Source organism: Macaca thibetana, chromosome 4, assembly GCF_024542745.1.
Source record: "Macaca thibetana thibetana isolate TM-01 chromosome 4, ASM2454274v1, whole genome shotgun sequence".
NCBI classification, from domain to species: Eukaryota; Metazoa; Chordata; class Mammalia; order Primates; family Cercopithecidae; genus Macaca; species Macaca thibetana.
In genome coordinates this window covers 156,376,919-156,397,883 of record NC_065581.1, presented here as the reverse complement: position 1 = coordinate 156,397,883, position 20,965 = coordinate 156,376,919, and the positions used below count along the sequence as shown (strand labels likewise).

Genomic DNA, 20,965 nt, shown 5'->3' with positions numbered 1-20,965 from the left:
CCTTGCCAGGTGGTGAGCTGCTTCTTGTCAGATGTGCAGGCAGTGGCAGCCTGACCTCCTTGTGGGGACTGGCACGGAGGTTCCAGCACCATGTGAGATTGGAGCTAAGGAAGGGCTCTTGACTGACAGCAGCAATCTAGGAAATGGGAGAATGAGTGAGATGAAAACTGGAAATGCTTTGTAAATGTGAGGTTGTACTGTTAGGCGCTGAGGAGGAAGGCCCTCAGCATTGCCTCAACTCAGACTTTCCACCATTCCTAGGTAGGGCGAGAGGTGTCTGTCTATACTCACTCCTCACTATCTACAGCCGGTCTCTAAGCTCTGCCCGTCCCTCTGCATATGCCTGCACACAGTCACACAGTTTGCTAAGAAGTGTTCTTTTGTTTGTTTTAGACAAGGTCTCGCTCTGTTGCCCAGGCTGGAGTGTTCCTAAGCAGCTGGGACTACAGGCATGAGCCACCACGCCCAGCTAATTTTTACATTTTTTTGTAGAGGTGGAGTTTCGCCATGTTGCCCAGGCTGGTCTGGGACTCCTGGGCTCAAGCAATCCTCCCACCTTAGCCTCCCGAAGTGTTGGGATTACAGGTGTGAGCCACTGTGCCCGGCCTGCTGAGACTTTTGAATGTGTCCTGTTTCCACTATACAATTGAGAACACTGAAGTACCAGAGAATTCCAGGGTGGGGAAGAAATCCAGAGTCTGCTCCTGAAAGAGGCCACCCTTGAGTGTGAGTCTGTTCCAGGTAAATCAAGTGAGCTGGAAGATCAGTGAGCTTGGATTTATTTGGTATCTTTTAATTTTTGTTCCTTCTTTAAAGGGAGCCGTAGAATTAAGGGTTGAGGTTTTTCTTTCTTCCTTTTCTTTTTAGAGTTTTTTTGGGCTACCTAATACATCAGCTGAACTAATCTGCAGAAAATAAATTTATCTTTAAAATAGAGCTATTTAGATGCCTGAGTAACAAACCCTATCTCAGTAGAAGCTGTTGGCAAAATGAAGCTCACCTCTTAGGCTGACAGCACTGTGGAAATGATGCTCACGGTTTCAGGGGTGAAACCAGATTGGCTTCCAGCCAAGGGTGCCTTACTAATGGGCGTATTTGCATTTGGGGAGGAAAAGACCTGTGGCAACACAGCCGCGTGGTTGTTCCTCATAACCCACAGTTGGGTTTCATCTGGACTGCCTCCCCACCCCTAGCATCTGCTGATGTATCTGTGTCTAAAGCCATAGTTTACTCTTTTTTGTCCTCATCCTTCAACAAGCCCTACGTCTTATGTGCCTACTGTCCAGACTTCTCTTAAATCTATCTATTCCTTTCCACCCCAACTATCAACTCAACTGAATAGCCACTAAATGAGGCATTGTGCTGGGCTCTGAATTGCAAAGATCATTAGGGTATTTGGTCTTATTACTTCAATTCTGGGTTATGCACCTGTGCCAGGAGGTGCAGCTGATTTTCCTGATTACACTTCCAGACCTGCCACTGCTTCTCATACACACAACTGTTGCTCAGATGCTATCCTGTCCTTCCTATGAGGTATAGTCAAAACCTGCATTTTCAGAGGCCTCTGTAGCATGCACCCATTGTGACTGTGCAGTCTTAGCTCCTTTTGGCCCTGTAGAAGGAGAGTGGATTCTAGAAAGATCCCTGCCCAGCCACTTCCTGCCCACTGTGACCTTGAGGAGAATCTCAGGCTCCAAGTGTTGTATGAGTGATGGTGAAGGGGTAGCAAGGAAACTTGAGTGGGTTTGTCAGAACTAGGAGCAATAAGAAAACTTGAAAGAGCCTCCTGTCTTAAGAAGGCACTTGACTGCCTCTGATCAATTCAGGGAGGCTTCAACAGCTCTTAAGAGGATTAGGCCAAAGGACTTCAGTGAAACTTTTGTGCTTTTGTTCCCTAGAGTAGAAACCCTTGACACGTGTTACACACAAACAACACTTGGGGTAGAACAAGAGCTTCGCAATGATCTGTCTGGAACCCATGATACAATTCAGCATCTCTTTAGAGCTTCAGTCTATCAAACATTTCCAGACTATTTCACTTAACCTTCACAATTATTGAAATGCTTAGGGGGAAAAAAAAACCTCCACGTTTAAGATTTCCAAAGCAGAAGCATCACCAGCAGCCTCAACAGCCATTCAAAAAGATATCTTCTCCGGGCTTGTTACCTCTTATCCTCCCTCTGTTATATTATAGAACTCTTCTTAGAGAGATTGCCTGGAAAGAGGTAAATTATGCATAGACATGATCAGCCCCATTTGCAGCTGAGGAAATGAGACTCAGAGTGGCAAAGTGACTTTTTCAGAATCACAGCAGTAAATGGTAGCATTAGGAAGCTAAGCCTGATAATCCTGTTCTTGTCCTGTTGAGGAGATAGTGAGAGCAAAGGGAAGTGGCCACAATGAAGGAATAAAACCAAGCTCATCCCCCTGTTCCTCATGCCCAACTCTTGCCAAGACTTTAGGTAACAGAAGGAAGAGAACACATGGATGGGGACATGCTGGGCCCGGAAGAGCTGTGTATGTCCTGCAGACCACGCATGTGGAGCCCATGACCATGTGAAGGGGGTGGGGTTCCAGTCCTAGAAGCAGGATCATGGAAGTGGCCTTGGAGGACCTGACGAGGAAGCCTATGATCTTCCAGGTACCTTTAGGTGATGTGGATTTAGACACTGGGTGTGGCTGTGAAGCAGACTTTTGCTTTTTTGGTTGTCCGGCATTCATTTAATCATTCCCCAGCTTCCTGCTTGGGAACTTCCACTAATGCTATCAATCCATGGACTTCTAGAGGAGCTGAATCTACCGCTGGCTCAGGAACAGGCACCTGACCTGGGCCTAAGTTAATGAATCCATCAAATTTACCTTGGCAAAGTGATTGCCTCAGGAATGGGCAGTGACCCAACTAGAGCCAATAGGACTTTTCCCAGGTATCCTGAAACAGACACTCTTTTTCTCCTGGATGTGGACCTGAGACAGTATAGTTCTGGGAGTTGCTGACAACCATCTTATGGTCATGAGCTGATTTGAGATTGGCTTCAACAAACAGGAGGTAGAACAGAGAGATAGAGATAAATTGGATCCTGATAAAATTTGTTTGGAATCTTGTATGTGATGATTTTTCTCCTGAATTTTTTCAGTTATATGAACCAATACATTTTGTTTGTTTAACGCAATATGGGTCATGTCTTCTCTCAACTGCAGGTGGATGAATCCTGTTTCATAAAGTAGGATTTTAAACGTAGTCTGCAGAGTGAAAGTTTGTCATACAGGTTTCTTATCATGGAACTTCTTTTTTTTTATAGAATTGTGGAAAGCTTGCAAAGGGCTTCTGCTTCTGACTATGATGGAGTGACTGGTATCAGATGGCCCTCTTGTCAGGAACAACCATAAAAGCTATACTTCACCCAGCTTTTTGATAGCACGGAGAAATGTCAAGATAGCTAGGATTGGAAGGAGTAGATAGGATCCCTGACAGAATGAAGTATGGTTCCAATCGAAAGCCCAGATTTTGTGGAAAGTGATAAGCTAATTTCAAAATTTATATGGAAAGGTAAAAGTCCAAGAATAGCAAAGACTATCTAGAAAAGGAAAAAATATTTTCTTAACATTACTAAATATGACAAGTTATTATCAGGCTACAGTAACTAAAACAGAATGATATTGCCTCAAGTAGATATCAATAAATAGATTATTGGAACAAAATAAAAAATCCAGAGCCAGAAATATAGTCTTTTATTTTCAGCAAAGGTGCCACTGCAATGCAGTGAAGAAAAGATGAGCTTTTCAATAAACAATGTGCTGAGTCAATTGGATATACACTTGAGAAAAATGGAATTTGACCCCTACCTCACACTATACACAAAAATCACTTTCAGATTGATTATAGACCTAAACGTGAAAGATAAACAGTAAAGCTTCTAAAAGATAGCATTAAAGAATATCTTCATGGCCTTGTTCATTTTGATATCTCCTCAAGAGTTTGGTACGTGGTCAGTGTTTGATAATTGTCCATTACATGAATTATGGAGTGGGGGAAATAAAGTGAGAGTAATGGATGGGAGGTTGGTGTGACAGCAGCAAAGGTAGCAGTCATGGGATCAGGGAGAAAGGACACACTGCATCATTCTGGGGTAATTTTTAGCAAAAGATACATAATCCCTCCATCAGGGAAGGTGTAAGCCATGGCAGGTTGGAGGAGCAGGCCAGGAAGGCTCTAAGCCAGCCAGGCCCACAGAAAGTCGAACATTTGTACTCTGCTGAGGATTCCAGGCTTTTAGCTTGTGGGACTTCATTCAAAATTTCTGTCCTTGTATTTCATAGTTATTTTAAAAATTGGAATAACTATTTGTTATTAGTCAATAACTTACATATTTCACAGGTTAAATTTGGTGTTGCTGCTTACAAAGTGCCACAACTGGCCAGGTCTGGTGGCTCATGCCTGTAATCCCAACACTTAGGGAGGCCGTGGTATGAGGATTGCTTGATCCTATGAGTTTGAGATGAGCCTGGGCAACATCATGAGACCCTGTCTCTTTAAAAAAAAAAAAAAGAAGTAAAAAAAAAATTAGCCAGGTGTGGTGGTGCATGCCTGTAGTCCCAGCTACTTGGGAGGCTAAGGTGGGAGGATCCCTTGAGCTTGGGAGGTCGAGGCTGTAGTGGGCTGTAATTACACCATTGCACTCCAGCCTGGGTGACAGAGTGAGACCCTGTCTCAAAAATAAAATAAAAAATAAAACATGTCTGCAAATTCTTTGATGCTTCTGCCATTGAGAGGTAGGTTTATGTATCCTTCTGCTTCAATCTGGGCCTTAGTTACTTGTTGACCCACTTTAGTGACTGGTTGGCCAATGGAATAAGGCAAAAATTATCCTAAATGTCTACAATGTTAGGTTATAAAAAGCAACACTGCTGTACCTGGTTCTCTTGGGATACTTGCCTTTGCAGCCCCAAGTTGTCACGTAAGAAGTCCAAGGTTGCCAAGCTCTGAGTAAATCTCAGCCACCTCGAAGGCCAGATGAGGGTTTTCTGGATAATGGGCCCAATTGAAGTCACAGCCAACAGATGCCATCAATTACCAGACACATGAGTAAGGCTGACTCCCAAGGACTCCTGTACCTCATGACTGAGTTGCTCCCAGCCTCCAAGTCTTGCCAACCAAGACTCTAGACATTACAAAGCCATGAAAAAGCTGTCCCCACCTTGCTTTTGCCAAATTTCCAACCCACAGAATCTGTGAACATAATACAATGATTATCTTTTACTGCTAAGTTCTGGAATAGTTTATTACACAGCAGTAGATATTTGGACTATCAGTCATGATGTATTTTCATCAGAACACACAGTTTGCAGTAACTGATGCTATGAAAAAACAGATATACAGATATACATCTATGTAGTATCTACATCTATGTAGATGTACTACATACATCTATGTAGTATCTAACAGATATACATCTATGTAGTATCTAACGGTTTCTATTTACTCTAATAGTCAATGATGTCAATTTCAGTGGCTTCTACAAATTAAAAGCCCCAAATACAATGTCCCTCCACCCAAAACAGATGTGTGAACACGTTGATATTGTGTGATTTATATAAACATGCTCATGAGACTGAGGGAGGAGTAAACACGTAGCGCTTTTATACTCAATTTTCAAGTAAGTGTCCTGCATTTTGTCTTGGGCTCAGAAGGTGTTTCTCACGGTCTGGTAGGAAGCCTGGTGAGGGAGGCTGACACTCTAGTTCACCTGAAGGCAGAACAGAAATGGATGATGGGAAGCTGGTGTTGGAGGCAGGGAGGAAAACGCCCTGGTAATCTGGTTGGAAGTGGCCAGTCCTTCTGTTTAGATAAAAGAAAAAACTCAAACTAAACTTCAAAGTAAAAATGCCTCATGGGCTATACATAAGACTCCATGTAAAACAATGTGTTGTTGAAAGCCTGAAAACAAAGGATTGACAAAATCATATGAAACAAAGGCAAATAAAAAATAGGGATTGGCACGGCTAAAATCAAACAAGTTTGAATTTAAACAAGAAGTATTAAGCAAGACAAAGCATGATGTTTTGTAATGCTAAAAGTGTAAACCACAATGAAACCCTAGTAGTTATAAATAGATATATGGTAAGTTATAATAGTGATAAATTCATAAAACATAAACTACAGAAATTCAAAGAGAAATAGAAAAATACTAATGGTAGAAGATTTTAATTCTTTTACCTGAGACTTTGACAGGTACAAAAAAATAAGAATATTGAAGACTAAAATAATGCAATTTAAAAGATAGTCTTTGTGAACATATATTCAAATGCTATATCAGAATATATCTTCTTTAAAGTACTCATGCAATAATCACAAAAATGTTACTCTTAGATTAAAATAATACTTCACTAATTTGCAAAATGGAGAAATAGTGCAGGTAAAATTATCAGCATTTCCACAAAATGGAAATTAGTTTTTAAATAATTATAAATCTAAAAACCTTATCATTTAGAGCATTTAAACTCTTCATTAACTTTTTGATCAAATAGGAAATTTAAAAATATAGGAAATCTACAAAGTAACAGCAACACATATATAATCAGAATCTATGGGATATTGCCAAATCGATAAACAAGAAAGAAAATAAATGAAGTATCCAGTTCTAGAAGTTTAAAAGAACAATAACACTAAGGCAAACAGATGGAAAGAATACTAAAGGTAAAAGCTTAACTTTTGCATTACAGAACAGAAAAATGGTGATACTAAAAAAAAAAAAAAAAAAAAAAAAAAATCCAATAACTGGTTCTTTAGGGGAAAAATAAAAAACTATATAGATGTTAATTAATCTAATCAAGAAAATAGGGAGCACAAATATATAAAATTTTAATAAATGAAGTGAAGGAATCATAAAAGGCTACTTTGCTTAACTATATGTAAATAAATTGCTAAATGGATGTTTTTCTAGGAAACATAAATTGCCAAAATTGGTCAGAACAAAAAGAAAACTAAACAAATTAACATGGAGAAATTAGAAAATGTTATTAATAATATTAACAACTAAATAGCAATAGGCTCATATAGTTTATTAAGCAAATTCTATAAAACTTTTAAGGAACTGGTAATTTCAATGCTATTTAAGATGTTTCGGAACAAAGGAGGAGAATCAAAGGTGCAAATTCTTTTTATGAAGCCAGTATAACATTGATATTAAAACCCAACAAAATGGCAACAAAAATAAATAAAATTATAGCCCAGTGTCACCTAATGATTATTGCTGTAAAAATCTAGAATAAAAGTAACAGACCCATTAAAGTCAGAAAATAGATGAAAATATGTATTATTATTTAACAATGAACTGGAAATGCTAGTCAACATAATTAAACAAGAGAAAAATAGAGGTATGAAAACTTGAAAGTAGGAAATAAAATTACCATTTTGTGTAGATAATTACTTTACAATTCAAGGCAATCAACTGAAAATATGTCATAAATAATAAGAAAATTTATTTAAGAAGCATGTTATAGAGTTAACATTAGGAAATCAATAGTCTCATTATGTAGAAACAATAGCCAGTTAAAATGTGACAGAAGAAAAAACTCATGTATAATGGGAACAAAAAAATAAGTTGTCCAGAACAAATTTTTTTTTTTTTTTTTTTTTTTTGAGACGGGGTCTCGCTCTGTCACCCAGGCTGGAGTGCAGTGGCCGGATCTCAGCTCACTGCAAGCTCCGCCTCCCGGGTTTACACCATTCTCCTGCCTCAGCCTCCCGAGTAGCTGGGACTACAGGCGCCCGCCACCTCACCCGGCTAGTTTTTTGTATTTTTTAGTAGAGACGGGGTTTCACCGTGTTAGCCAGGATGGTCTCGATCTCCTGACCTCGTGATCCGCCCGTCTCGGCCTCCCAAAGTGCTGGGATTACAGGCTTGAGCCACCGCGCCCAGCCCAGAACAAATTATTTTGTGTGTTTGTTTTGAGACAGAGTCTCGTTTTGTTGCCCAGGCTGGATTCAAACTCTTGGCTTCAAGTGCTCCTCTCACTTCAGCCTCAAGAGTAGCTGAGACTACAGGCAGGCGCTACTACTACGCACAGCCAGAATAAATTTAAAAGGAAATTGTGCAAGGACTATGTAGAGAAAACTTGAAAATGCAAATGAAGACTTTAAAAAATAGACATGATGTTCTTGGGTAGGAATATTCAACACTGTAAATATGTCAATTCTCCCTAAATTAATATGTAAATGTAAAACAATAACAATAAAAATACTATCAGAACATTCTTTTGGAATTAAATAAGCTGATTGTATAGTCTATTATAAAAATAAATAATTACTAACCAGAAACAAATCTGAAAAAGGATACAAGGAGGTGTATTAGTTTTCTATTACTGCATAACAAATTACCATAAATTTAGTGGATTAACACAATACCTATGTATTAGCTCTCAGTTCTGTGGGTAAGAAGTCCCAACACAGCAAGACCGGGTTCTCAGCTCAGGGTCTAATGAGGCTGAAATCCAGATGTCAGCCACGCTGCGTATTATCTGGAGAAGGGACTGTGGGAGAATCAGCCTCCAATTTCATTGAGCGTGTTAGCCAAATTTAATTCCTTGTGGTTCTAGGATTGAGGACCCAGTTTCCTTGCTGACTGTCAGCCAGGGGCTCTCAGCTCCCCAGAGGCCTCCCTCATTCCTTGCCACACAGCCCCCTCCATTTTTAAAGCCAACCAGAGAGAATTTCCCTCATACTGATTTCCTTTCATGTGTTGAATCTACGTCTCCAGGAAAAGCTCGTTCTATTTTAAGGTCTCATCTGGGTCAGGTCTACTCAGCATAATCTCTCTTTTTTAAAGTCAGCTGTGCCAAAGAACATAACTTAATCGTGGAGTAACTATCCTGTCATTCACAAATTCCAGGGATTATAAAAGATGTTTATACCCGGGAGGGGGAACGTTGGGGATCAACTTAGAATTCTGCTTACCACAGGGGGTAATAGCCTTACTATTACTATTACTAATATTAAAACATACTAGAAGGTAACAGTTAAAACAGTAAGACACTCCAAGGTGAGTGGATTGCTTGAGCCCAGGAGTTTGAGACCAGCGTGGGTGACATGGAGAAACCCCATCTCTACTAAACATAAAAAAATAAAATATTAGCTGGGCATGGTGGCGCACACCCATAGTCTCAGCTACTTGTGAGGCTGAGGCAGGAGGATCACTTGAGCCCAGGGAAGTTGAGGCTACAATGAGCTCTGATCGTGCCACTGCACTCCAACCTGGGTGACAGAGTGAGACCCTGTCTCAAAAAACAAAACCAGTATGACACTGATGAACAAATAGGTCAATATTTATTGATCAATAAATAATAGATTCAGGGCTGGGTGCAGTGGCTCACATCTATAGGAGTTTGAGACCAGCCTGGCCAACATGGTGAATCCCTGTCTCTACTAAAAATTGAACAAGGCTGGGCACGGTGGCTCACACCTGTAATCCCAGCACTTTGGGAGGCCAAGGTGGGCGGATCACGAGGTCAGGAGATCGAGACCATCCTGGCTAACACAGTGAAACCCCATCTCTACTAACAATACAAAAAATAAGCCAGGCATGGTGGCGGGTGCCTGTAGTCCCAGCTACTTGGGGAGGCTGAGGCAGGAGAATGGCGTGAACTTGGGAGGCGGAGCTTGCAGTGAGCCGAGATCGTGCCACTGCACTCCAGCCTGGGCGACAGAGTGAGACTCTGTCTCAAAAAAAAAAAAAAAAAAAAATTGAACAAAAAAATTAGCTGTGCATGGTGGTACGTGCCTGTAGTCTCAGATACTTGGGAGGCTGAGGCAGGAGAATCTCTTGAACCCGGGAGGGGGAGGTTGCAGTGAGCCAAGATCGCACCACTACGCTCCTGACTGGGCGACAGAGTGAGACCCTGTCTCAAAATAATAATAGTTTCTATAGATAAGTAGGTCTAAATTGAAAGTCAAGGAATAAATCCAAAAGCATATAGAGATATAGAACCTGAGAAAGATGATTTTCAAATTATTGGTGAAAAAGATAAATTATCAATTATTTCATAAGGGACAGCCATCTGGAAAAAGTAGAGTATGATCTCATATTAATTATATAAAATCACATAACTGCTATAACAAACCCCAGGTTCTCAATGGTTTCACATAATTGAAGTTCTTCCTTATGTATGTCATGTACAGTTGGCTGTTACCAGGTTGTATAGTCTCTCTTCCGGTCATTCAGGGAGCCAAGCTCTATTCATCTGGACACTCTCTAGAGCTGTGCTGTCCATTGTGTTGGTTACTAGCCCCAGTCCAAAGTGAGATGTGCTGTGAGTATAAAATACACATCAGATTTTGAAGATATAGTATGAGGAAAAGAATGTAAAATATCTCATTGATACATTTTACACTGATTACTTGTTGAAGTGGTAATATTTTTGATATATTGGGCTTAATAAAATATATTTTGACAATTCCACTTTTTTCTTTTTTTTTTTTGAGATGGAGTCTCACTCTCCATCTTCAAGTCTTCACCTCCATGGTGAAGATTTGAAATACCTAAATGTTGACAAACCTAAATGTTTGTCAATGTGGAAACAGTTAAATGCAATGGAATACTGTGGAGCCATATAAAGAATGGGGCCTAATATATATGTATGGTATGTATGGTCATGACTAGTATTCCATACTCTAGTCACAAAAGCAATGTAAAATAGTGGATAGTGTGGAAGGGTAGACAGAGATTGACTTCTGAGAGAGGAAGGAGAATATTTAGAAGGTAATCAGGGGCCAGAGGAAAGAGATGAGAGAGCAACTTTCCAGCCAGGGATGGTGGCTCCCACCTGTAATCCCAGTACTTTGGGAGGCCATGGCGAGCAGATCACCTGAGGTTAGGAGTTCGAGACCAGCCTGGCCAACACGGTGAGACCCTGTCTCTAATAAAAGTACAAAAATTAGCTGGCCATGGTGGCACATGCCTGTAGTCCAAGTTACTTGGGGGGCTGAGGCAGAAGAATCACTTGAACCCAGAAGGTGGAGGTTGCAGTGAGCCAAGATCGCGCCACTGCAATCCAGACTGAGCAACAGAACGAGACTCTGTCTCAAAAAAAAAAAAAAAAGCAACTTTCCTTTTATAATATATCCACTTCAAAAACTTTTTGCTGTTCAAATTTCCTACAATGTGCATGTATTGGCCATTTTTAAAAGTAGATAATATATATTTAAATTTTGGAAGCAATGTTCTTCTTTGTGTTATTTGTGTCCTCTGAGATGCAAGTAATTTATTGGGGAACGCACCTGTAATGGAAAATGATGATGGAGCCAGAGGCGATGGGGAGAACACACAGAGTGTAATGAAGGTCTGACCCTGGAGAAGACAGGAGAGAGGGAAGGAAATTTTGACAAGGTCAATGAACGTCCTTGAGCCAAAACTGCCCATCAGAAGAAGTCCCATCTCTCCCAGGAGAAGGCGTGCCTTCCTATTCCTGCTACACTGAGAGGTTGACTGGGGGCAGCCCCTGGGAAGCTCAGCCTCAGATGTGTTGATAGATTCAGAGCACAGCAGCTGGGGCCCTTGATCAGTGGCACTCCCTGCCGCAGATCTCATGGCTGTAGCCCCTCCAAAATCTGTGCTGATCACCTCTTTACTGAAGTTTGCAAATATTGCTCTTATGACTTCCTTGATTTTATAGTTACAGTGACTTGGATTCTTCTGATTCTAGGAAGTAACTTTTTTCTTTAATCATGTATTCATCCATTCGTTTAACCAGTCTTTATTAAATACTTACCACACACTATGTACTGAGCTAAGTGCTGGGGACACAAAAGTGAGCAAAACAGACCTGGGTCCCAGATTCATGGACTTGAGGATCTGCTGAGCAGGCAGAAATGAATCAAACAACCAGCCATATAACTTCCCACTCTAATGAATACGGCAGAGAAAAAGTGTAGAAAGTCATGATGCATCTGACACCAGTCTGGGAGTTTGGGGAAGGCTCCACAAAAGACATGAAATATTAGAAATAAATGCTCATTGAGAAAACAGTGTACAGAAGAGTGTAAAGTACAAAACTAGGCTAGGTGGTGGCTCATGCCTGTAATCCCAGCACTTTGGGCAGCTGAGGCAGGAGGATTGCTTGAGCTCAGGAGTTCAAGACCAGCCTGGACAACATAACAACATCCTGTTTCCACAAAAAAATTTAAAAAATGAGCCAGGTGTGGTGGCACGTGCCTCCCATAGTCCCAGCTACTCAGGAGGCTTTGGTGGGAGGATCTCTTGAGCCAGAAGGTCAAGGGTGCAGTGAGCTGAGATTTGAGCCAGAAGGTCAAGGGTGCAGTGAGCTGAGATTGCACCACAGCACTCCAGCCAGGGGGACAGAGCAAGACCATGTATCAAAAAAATTTAAAAAAAGAACAAAACTAAAATCACTCATAATTCTAGAACCAGAAATAACCTCACCTAGCAGCTTTCTTTGTCTTTTACAAAAAAATGCAGTTGTCTAATACAGTACTGTTCAATAGAACAGAATGTGAGCCACATATGTAATTAAAAATTTTTAAGACTCTTGAGACATTTTATAAAACTTTTGGAGAAATACTGTTCTCATTTGCATTGCTGGCAGTCCTCAGAGTTCATGTCTCACTGTGACTCTGGCAGTGGTGACCAATGTAATTTCCTCTAAATTTGTTAATTTGATTTGTCAAATTTGGCATTTCCTTATTTTCACAAACAATTCTGAAGTCTTTGCATTCTAGAGAGGCTGAACATTCTTTGTCCCTCTGCTCATTAGCTAATTCATTTCTAGTTTTACATTACTAATTTTCTTCTCTTAGAAGCGAATGAATGGTGCCTCTTACATTGAATGGAGTCAGATGAGGCCTGATACTTGTATTTATTTTCATATGCTAACATGGTTTGATTTCAAATCTCACCAACAAAGGTTCAGCTTTGCCGACTGGAAGACGCAGTGCTGAGTATTAGGGGAAATGCACTGAAAGCTGGAGGGTGCTCACAGGAAACATATGAGTCCTGGAGGAAAACGGCAGGTTGGGCACAGCAGCCGAACCATGAGGCTGTGCACACTCGGATGCCATGGGACATCTGGGTGCCCACGAGAGCAAGAGTGGGGCTGGGTAGTCGACTCTGGAGGGATCAGGTTCGTGGAAGCAGTGAGATTTGAAACAGACCTGGGGGAGAAGATCTCCAAGAGCAGGGTGGGGTGAGAGGAGCTGAGGGCTGGGCTGGAACAGTGAGTGTCTAACAGCAGGTGTGGGAGACAAAGCAGGAAGGTTTGCTGGGCCCCTGTTCCAGCAGAGTTTAAACACCCCCTGAGGCTTTATTTTATAGATTTTGAGAACCTGGCCGGCGTAGTGCTCATGCCTCTAATCCCAGCACTTTGGGAGGCTGAGGTGGGTAGGTCACTTGAGGTCAGGAGTTCGAGACCAGCCTGACCAACATGGTAAAACCCTGTCTCTACTAAAAATGCAAAATTAGCTGGGCTTGGTGGTGCACACCTCTAATCCCAGCAACTTGGGAGGCTGAAGCTAATTTTGCATTTTTTAGTAGAGACAGGGTTTTACCATGTTGGCCAGGCTGGTCTCGAACTCCTGACCTCAAGTGACTTACCCACCTCAGCCTAAATCCCCACCTACCCTGGGGGGAACATCAACTTGGCCTTCTTTAGAGCAGGCTGACCAATGGCTACCTCCATTCAGAAATGCTTGCTGTAACTCAGGACATCCTGTGTTGGCTTTGTCCCAAAGCCCAGGTGAAAATCTCCAAGCCCTCTGCCAATCTTAGGAAGGAAGAGGGACCAAGCATCGAATGAGGTCTCTGATCTGGGGAGGAGAAGCACCTTGAGGCAGGGAAAGCCTCCTTCCAGCACAGACAAGGCAGCCCTTTCTTTAGGGGGGTGTCCTTTTCAGAACCAGGTGCTGCTAAGATTTAAAAAGTATTCTGTTTGCTGATTCAACTGAAATCCACAAAATCTGCCCCCAGTGCTGGGTTCAACCTCTTTTTGCCAAGGCGGTTTTTACAAATGCTGATGAATCACTCCTTGTGGCTTCCTAGGCAAGCACATTCCTCCAGCATTTTGACACCTGCTAGTGATTTAAAGTCCGTTTGGTGCCATAAACAGTGGGGGCCGGCCCAAAGTGTTGACTGATTAGAAACCCATTGGGCAGGCTCGCCCAAAAGGGCCTGGGACTGGATTAGCGCTCCACCTGCCTTCCCTCCTTGGGTGAGGAGGAGTGGGGTGGAAGGAAGGTGAGAAGGTGGTGCCCCTTTTCTGGATCTCTTGATTTCCCCTTGACTCTCCATCTAGTATTGTCTGCATACACACACACTCGCACACACACACGCGCACACTCATACACGCATGCACACTCGTCTCTGCCTATGGCCGTTTGATATCTTGTTGAATAGGCTCTGTGAGGGGCTGGAGGAAGGGCACATGTTGGAGAGAATGCCTACTTTTACTTCACTCGCAAAGATTCATCCCAAATTCTGTGGGGGTGTGTTGGCAGGGAGGGGAGGCAAGACTAAACAGAGGGGATAAAAACTTGCATCAGCATGATTGCTTTTAAAAAATATGACAACTTGTGAAAGCTTTATTTTCTGTTTATAGCGAAAGGCATTTCTTCTTGCCATTTACAGAGCAATTCTGCAAGAGAGCTTCAGCAAAATTCCAAAACAATCGCATTGAGAGTCGGCACAACCCAGGTCTCCCGACTTTGGTTCCAAGCGAAGTTTCTTTTGTCGTTTGCTCGCCTCCAGGGATGCAGTCTCTACACTCTCTGTGGGACGGAGGGGGAACTTCAGTGGAGGGAACATTAAATATTAGGAAACCCGAAGAAAAAGCAAAAGCAACTGCTGTCTCAGGCTGCCCTTCCGAGGTTCGTAGTCCGGGAACGATGAAGGGAGACTGCCACCTATGGGCCAGGTTCCAGGGACGCCCGCACGTGGGGTTCTGTGGGACAGACGCAGTCTTAAGGTAGAAGGGAAGGCGTCTTCGTGGGACGGTGAGTCATCGCACACTCTGCTTGCAGGCAGAAGCACTCTTAACTCATTCAGGACAGATGAGATGAGCATTTTCCCAATTTAAAAGGCACACTTTTTTTTTTTTTTTTTTTTAAACAGGAGTGTGATCTTGTTAGCCAAATTCTATAATGCAAACAAAATAATGGAACTGACGCCCCAGGACCCACCATCAAAAATAAACAGATGTTCAGTTCACATTGTTTGGCTGCTAGGTTCCACAGTGGGATCCACTCCAGCACTACACCTGAAGTTGTATGGCTGCTTAATAAAAAGAACCAGCATAATGAATCAGAAACAAACATCCTCATGCCATGCCGTCCCAGTAGAAAAGCAACAGGATAAATAACAATTAGGCAACTATCAAACCCATTCCAGCAGATGCCTGTGAGTGGGACCACGGGAAATGAAAGTGGAATCAGGCACAAAGGGGAATATAAAAGGAAGCACAGTTGTAAAACTAGAGAGGGACCTCACACGCAGTCATGGTAATGGGATAGGAACTGAAGAGTATAATTCAATTAGCTCTGCTCCCAACGTGAAAAAGAAAAGTCATATGCTCTGAGCTTGGCGAGTGGGAGACGGCTATTGTGTTATAATGGTTCCAATGGTATCATACAGTTGTCCTTTGATATTTGAGATCTATGTGTTCATGAATAGCATATCCTATTATTCCCATTGTCTTTCATTATAAAATCATATCTGCCACAGAATACCTATACAATACTGGATTTAGAGTAACCAAGCAGTCCCGACTCCTATTGCAGAGAAGGGAGTGGTGTAGGTATTTGTGTGTGCATTTTTTTGTCTGAGTTTGTGCATATGTGTGTTTGTACATGTGCATGTATATGAAAGCATGTGTGTGTATATGTGTGTTTAAACACGGAGCTCAGGAAGGATTATGGTTCTGTCACTCCAAACCAAAGGGGATTTAAAGACCCTTTGCCCAGCATTGTAGCACCTAGAGAAAAGCGAACCCTGTCCAGGGAGGCAGCTCCCCTGAACAGGCACATGTACTGAATAGGCACAGGTCCAGACCCATCAGAAAGGTAGAGTGGGGCTGTAGAGTCTTCAACAGAAATCAGCAGGTAAAATTTGGGATGCTAGAACAGTACTGTACTTTCAGCAACTGGCAAAGGAAACACAGGAAAGAATCCAACAGAAGCAGGATGGGGATTTTCTGGGCAAACTTGTAGGCTGGGTGAGGAAGAATAACCCAGTGTTGTATTGTGCGAATAATCCACATTTTCTTTGCCCATTTTGCTCCTGAAGGACCTGTAGGAGACAGGAGCTAGGCCAGAACTGTTCTCTTAGCCCCACTGACTGAGGGTTAGTAGCATCAGTTCCTAAGTGAAGAAGAACTGATACCAGAACCCATCAAATAACCTTTAGGGTTCTTTGTACATAAAAACATAAATAGTGCCAAATTCTCGTTAGTAGCTCAGTTGCTCTTTTAAAAAACACTCTTTTTCTCTTTTGTGAAGTGTAAGTTCAAGGGTCTTTCTAGATGTTGTAACATTCAGACACCTGGCTTAGGAGGCCTCTCTCTCCCCTCTTCATAGATCTGAGCGATAACCAGGAAGATGTGGGTATCTTTAACATATTAGTAAATTATATATACTATCATTTCATACACTTTACATTTTATGTAAATTATATTGTATAAATATTTATGTTGCATCTTTCTAGTTTATCATTACACGTTTTAGATGTATCCACGTAGGTGATAAGGATCTAGTTCACTCATTTTAATGGCTGTGCAGCATTGCATTGCATGAATAATCCACATTTGATTTGCCCATTTTGCTCCTGAAGGTCAGGTAGCTTGTTTCCACTTTTAAGCTATTACCCAGAGTGCTGAAAGAATGTGCTTTTGTTCATATCTCCTTGGACCCATGTGTCTCTTGGGAACTTCTAGACATATAGTGGCAGAATTTTTGGTCATAGGTTATGCATTAACTTTACTGGGTGTTGCCAAATCACTCTCTACACTGGGTCTGTCATTTTACACACCCACAAGCAGTGAATGTAAGTATCCATTTCTCCATTCTCATCAACTCTTTGTATTGTCAGAGATTTTTCAAGAAATTCCCAGTCTAATAGGCATGAAATAGTATCTATTTGTTTTAATTTGCATCTCCTTGACTACTAATAAAGGCGAGCACATTTTCATGCATCTATAGACCATGAAATGGCCTCTTTTGCCAGTTGCTTATTGACATCCTTAAGCTTTTTTGATGTTCGGTTGCTTCTCTTTTTCTTGCTTATTTGTAGGAACTAGCTATATATTTTGGATAGTAATCCTTGGTTGGAAATGTGGGATGTAACTATTTTCTCCAAGTCTGTGTTTGTCTTCTTGCTTTGCTATTAGTGCCATTTGTTGTTAAGAAGTTTTAAAACAATTATATACTTCAGCTTCTCACTTCTCCATGATAATTTTTTGCTTTGTATTGTTTAAGAAACCCTGTCCTCCTTGGATATCATAGAAATATTTTCCTATAGTTCTGTCTAAATGTTTACTTCTTTTCCTTAACACATCTGAAATTTATTGTTGTTCACACAGTGAGGTATGAATCTAATTTTTCCCTTAGAAAATACTATTAGCCAATAGTCCTAGTGCCATTTATTGAATAGTCATCCTTTCCCTGCTAATTTGCAGTGTCACCTCTTATATCTTAAGTTCCCACTTATGTGTGTTTCCAACTTTTTCAGAAAATTTGCCCCATTGATCTATTTAGCCAAATGCTGATACCAGAATATTTTATTTTATTTTATTTTCCAGGTGTAATTTTATTCCACCTTCTCCAACTTCAGAGCTCCAACCTTAGAGGCAGAGCATTATGTGGAAGGAGGGTAAAGACTTGATATGAAAAAAGTGATAATGACATACCCCTGGTTCATTTCTGGATTTCTTCCTAGGCCAATTCAAAACCTCCAGAATAACGTCAAGTAACACAATAGGCTCACACTTGCATCACAAGCTGTTTAGAAAATGTGCCTAGATCTCTGACTCAGACCAGATGTCCTCCCCACCATGGGCAAGGGCTGGTGGGGAAGACACTCCCAGCCTCCTTCCAATGCTAATAAATAACCTGCAGAATGAGCAGCGCTGGAGAGCTGGCCCTTGGCCCACCCATGCTACTGTTGTGGAGCCAGGCCTGCCTTATAGCCCTCTGTCTTCATGTCACTGAGCTCTAGCTCCTCATTTTGGTCAGAGGTGCGCTTGTAATGCTCCACCTTCATCTCAGGATCATCTTCAGGTGCATACACGTTTTACAAGTAACTGTTTCCTGCTGGATCATCCATAATAAAGTGGGTCTTCGTGTTACCTTCAATGATCTGGTCCATCTTCTGGCTAAACTCCTGCAGTCTCTCCGTCTGGCCAGGATTGGAACTGTCGCCCAGTGTGAAAGGGCTTTTGGTCACCAGTTCCCACATATCTTTCAGTGGCCCTTCCAATGTGATGAACTTGCCCCCGAGGATGGCCATTCCCAGTCAAATTCTAGCTCTGGGATTTCCACACTACAAACCTCACACTTGAGGAGGTCTCTGATCATATCTGAGGGAACTGTGATGTGGAGGGTGATCCTGGTGCCCAAGGATTCTACTGCTTCTCCAGATTTCACCTCACTGGTCTGATGCCTACAGTTCTTGCAGTTAGTAGCCATGATGATAACCTCCTTAAAGGGAGGGATTTGTACTAGCTTCATGTTGGTCTGAGCGGGGGCATTTCATTCTGGGCCGTTTGTGTTAAACTGGAGCACTTCATTTCTGACATCTTCCTCCTCTGGCTTCTCTGTGGGTGCTCTGCCTGGAGCCCCAGCATCTCTTCCTGCTGTCGGGTCCAGTTGTAGTGTGTGATCACCAGGGCATCATCTTTCTGAGCAGCACGTGGGTTTTCCACGGAGCTGTTCCCTGAGGGATCATCAATGATCAGAGTGAAAGGGGAGACTGCTTGCTTCAGCTCCTCCGGTTTGACAACGAACTCATGAATTCTTTCAGCTGTGGCATCTTTGTTTGCCCTTCGTGCAGGCTGGTCCTGCTCCAGGCCAGAGATAGCAATGGGTGATCAATCCTTCAACAGCGGACAGAGCTCCTTTCTGGCTAAGGGCAGGAATTTGAAAATCTAGCTCAGGAATCCTTGTGGTAGCAGAGTCAGTCTTCACCGTTTCTCTGTCATGTCCTACAGAGCCCTGAAGGTCCAAGTGTAGCGCACTCCCTGGTCCTGGCTCCTGCCTGCCGAACTCTGTTGTTCCAGCCACAGTGGTGGCAGGAAAAGGAGCTCACGATTATTTCTCAAAAGAAGGGAATCTTGGTGAGCAGGAGGTGCATCATGCCATTGCGGTAACAGTTGATGCACAGTGACTTGATCTGGGTGGGATGCTGCTCCTCATCCTTGGCGCTGATGGGCCAGAACAGATGACCCAGGACAGGCGGTGAGGTTGGGGTGGGCAAGGGGGCGACGGCCGACCCCGGGACCCCACTTCCACAGCCCCAGTGGTCGCCGTCACCACCCCGTGCCCCGAATATTTTAATTACTGTAAGCTTGTCATAAGTTTTGCTATCTGTTGGGGTGAATCCTTTCTCTTTATACTGTCTCAAAATTGTGGCCTGGCACCGTGGCTCATACCTGGAATCCCAACACTTTGGGAGACTAAGGCAGGAGGATCACTTGGGCCTAGGAGTTTGAGACTGCAGTGAGCTATGATCATACTACTGCACTCCAGCCTGGGCGACAGAGCAAGATCCTGTCACTTAAAAAAAAAAATTGTTTTGGCTGTTCTTAACCCCTGTATTTTTCTGGATGGATATTCTGATTTGCTTATCAAGGTCAGTGAAAACAATTCTCCAGGGATTTTGAACAGAAGTTATTAAATTAGTAGTATAAATTTAGGAAAGCTGCTACTATTAAGCTGTTGTCTTTCCATACATAAACAGGGTATATCTCATCATTTTTTCAGGTTTTCTATCTTTCAACGAGGTTTTAGAGCGTTCTTTGTAAAAGTTTCATGTCATTTGTTAGATTTATTTCTAGGTAACTTATAGTTTTTAAAAAACTATAAATGTAAATGGCATGTCTTTTTATTTCATCCTCATTCTTGAATGATAGCTTAGCTCTATATAGAATTCTAAGTTAGCTGTTTTCCCTCAACACTCTAAATAGAACTTCTCTCAGATAACTAGGAACATTCCTTGCTGAGCACAGCAGCTCACGTCTGTAATTCCAGCACTTTGGGAGGCCAAGGCTGAAAGATTGCTTGAGCCCAGGAGTTTGAGGACAGCCTGGGCAACATGATGAGATCCCATTTCTAAAAAAACTTTTAAAGCTTAGCTGGGCATAGTGATGTATGCCTGTAGCCCTAGCTACTCGGGAGACTGAGATGGGAGGATTGCTTGAGCCCTGGAGGTTGAGACTGCCGTGAGCCATGGTCACACCACTGCCCTCCAACCTGGGTGACAGAGCAAGATCCAGTCTCAAAAAACAACAACAAAAAAGGAACGTTCTTTAACCTGAAAAATGGCATCTACCAAACCCTAAAGCAAATATTATTCTCAGTTGTGAAATCCTAAAAACATCCCATTTAAAGTCAGGAACAAGACACGGAAAATACTGGCATGCAACATCATTCTAATTATCAGGAACAAACAAGACACAGTTTTTTAAAAACATGACATATAGCTGGATTTATTTAAATTAACTAAGTCCTTTACCTATGAAGTTAGTCCATTTACATTATTGTGATTCTATACTGTGGTGGATTTATTCTTTAATCTTGCTTTGTGATTCTGTTCATTTTTTCTCCTTTTTTTTTTGCCGTTTATAGAAGTGATCAATATTATCTTTCAAATGATTATATTTCTGTTTTTTCATATTTACTTTAAAATTGAACATACTGTTCAACAATTTTCTAGGCTAATCAATATCTCTTGGTTTCCTTTCAAGCAAAATAAGG

General features: G+C 42.0%; 2 protein-coding genes and 1 pseudogene across 21 annotated transcripts in view; 1 reads left to right on the top strand and 2 right to left on the bottom strand.

The window, feature by feature from the left end:
- The window catches only part of SNX3 (sorting nexin 3), a 1,122,685-nt gene that overhangs the window by 543,954 nt on the left and 557,766 nt on the right, over nt 1-20,965 (bottom strand). Inside the window, exon 1 of one of the 20 annotated variants that reach the window (XM_050789161.1) lies at nt 19,525-19,534. The exons of 17 other annotated variants lie outside the window; for them this stretch is intronic. The gene's annotated coding sequence lies outside the window, so the exon portion shown is untranslated. Of the gene's footprint in view, nt 1-13,966; nt 13,977-15,168; nt 15,179-19,524; nt 19,535-20,965 lie in introns of those variants that run through there. 2 more of the 20 variants (XM_050789164.1, XM_050789186.1) reach the window with 2 other exon arrangements.
- ARMC2 (armadillo repeat containing 2) overlaps nt 1-20,965 on the top strand; it is a 219,665-nt gene that overhangs the window by 6,593 nt on the left and 192,107 nt on the right. The gene's annotated exons all lie outside the window — the stretch shown is intronic.
- LOC126953471 (zinc finger protein ZPR1-like) lies at nt 18,150-19,525 on the bottom strand (annotated as a pseudogene).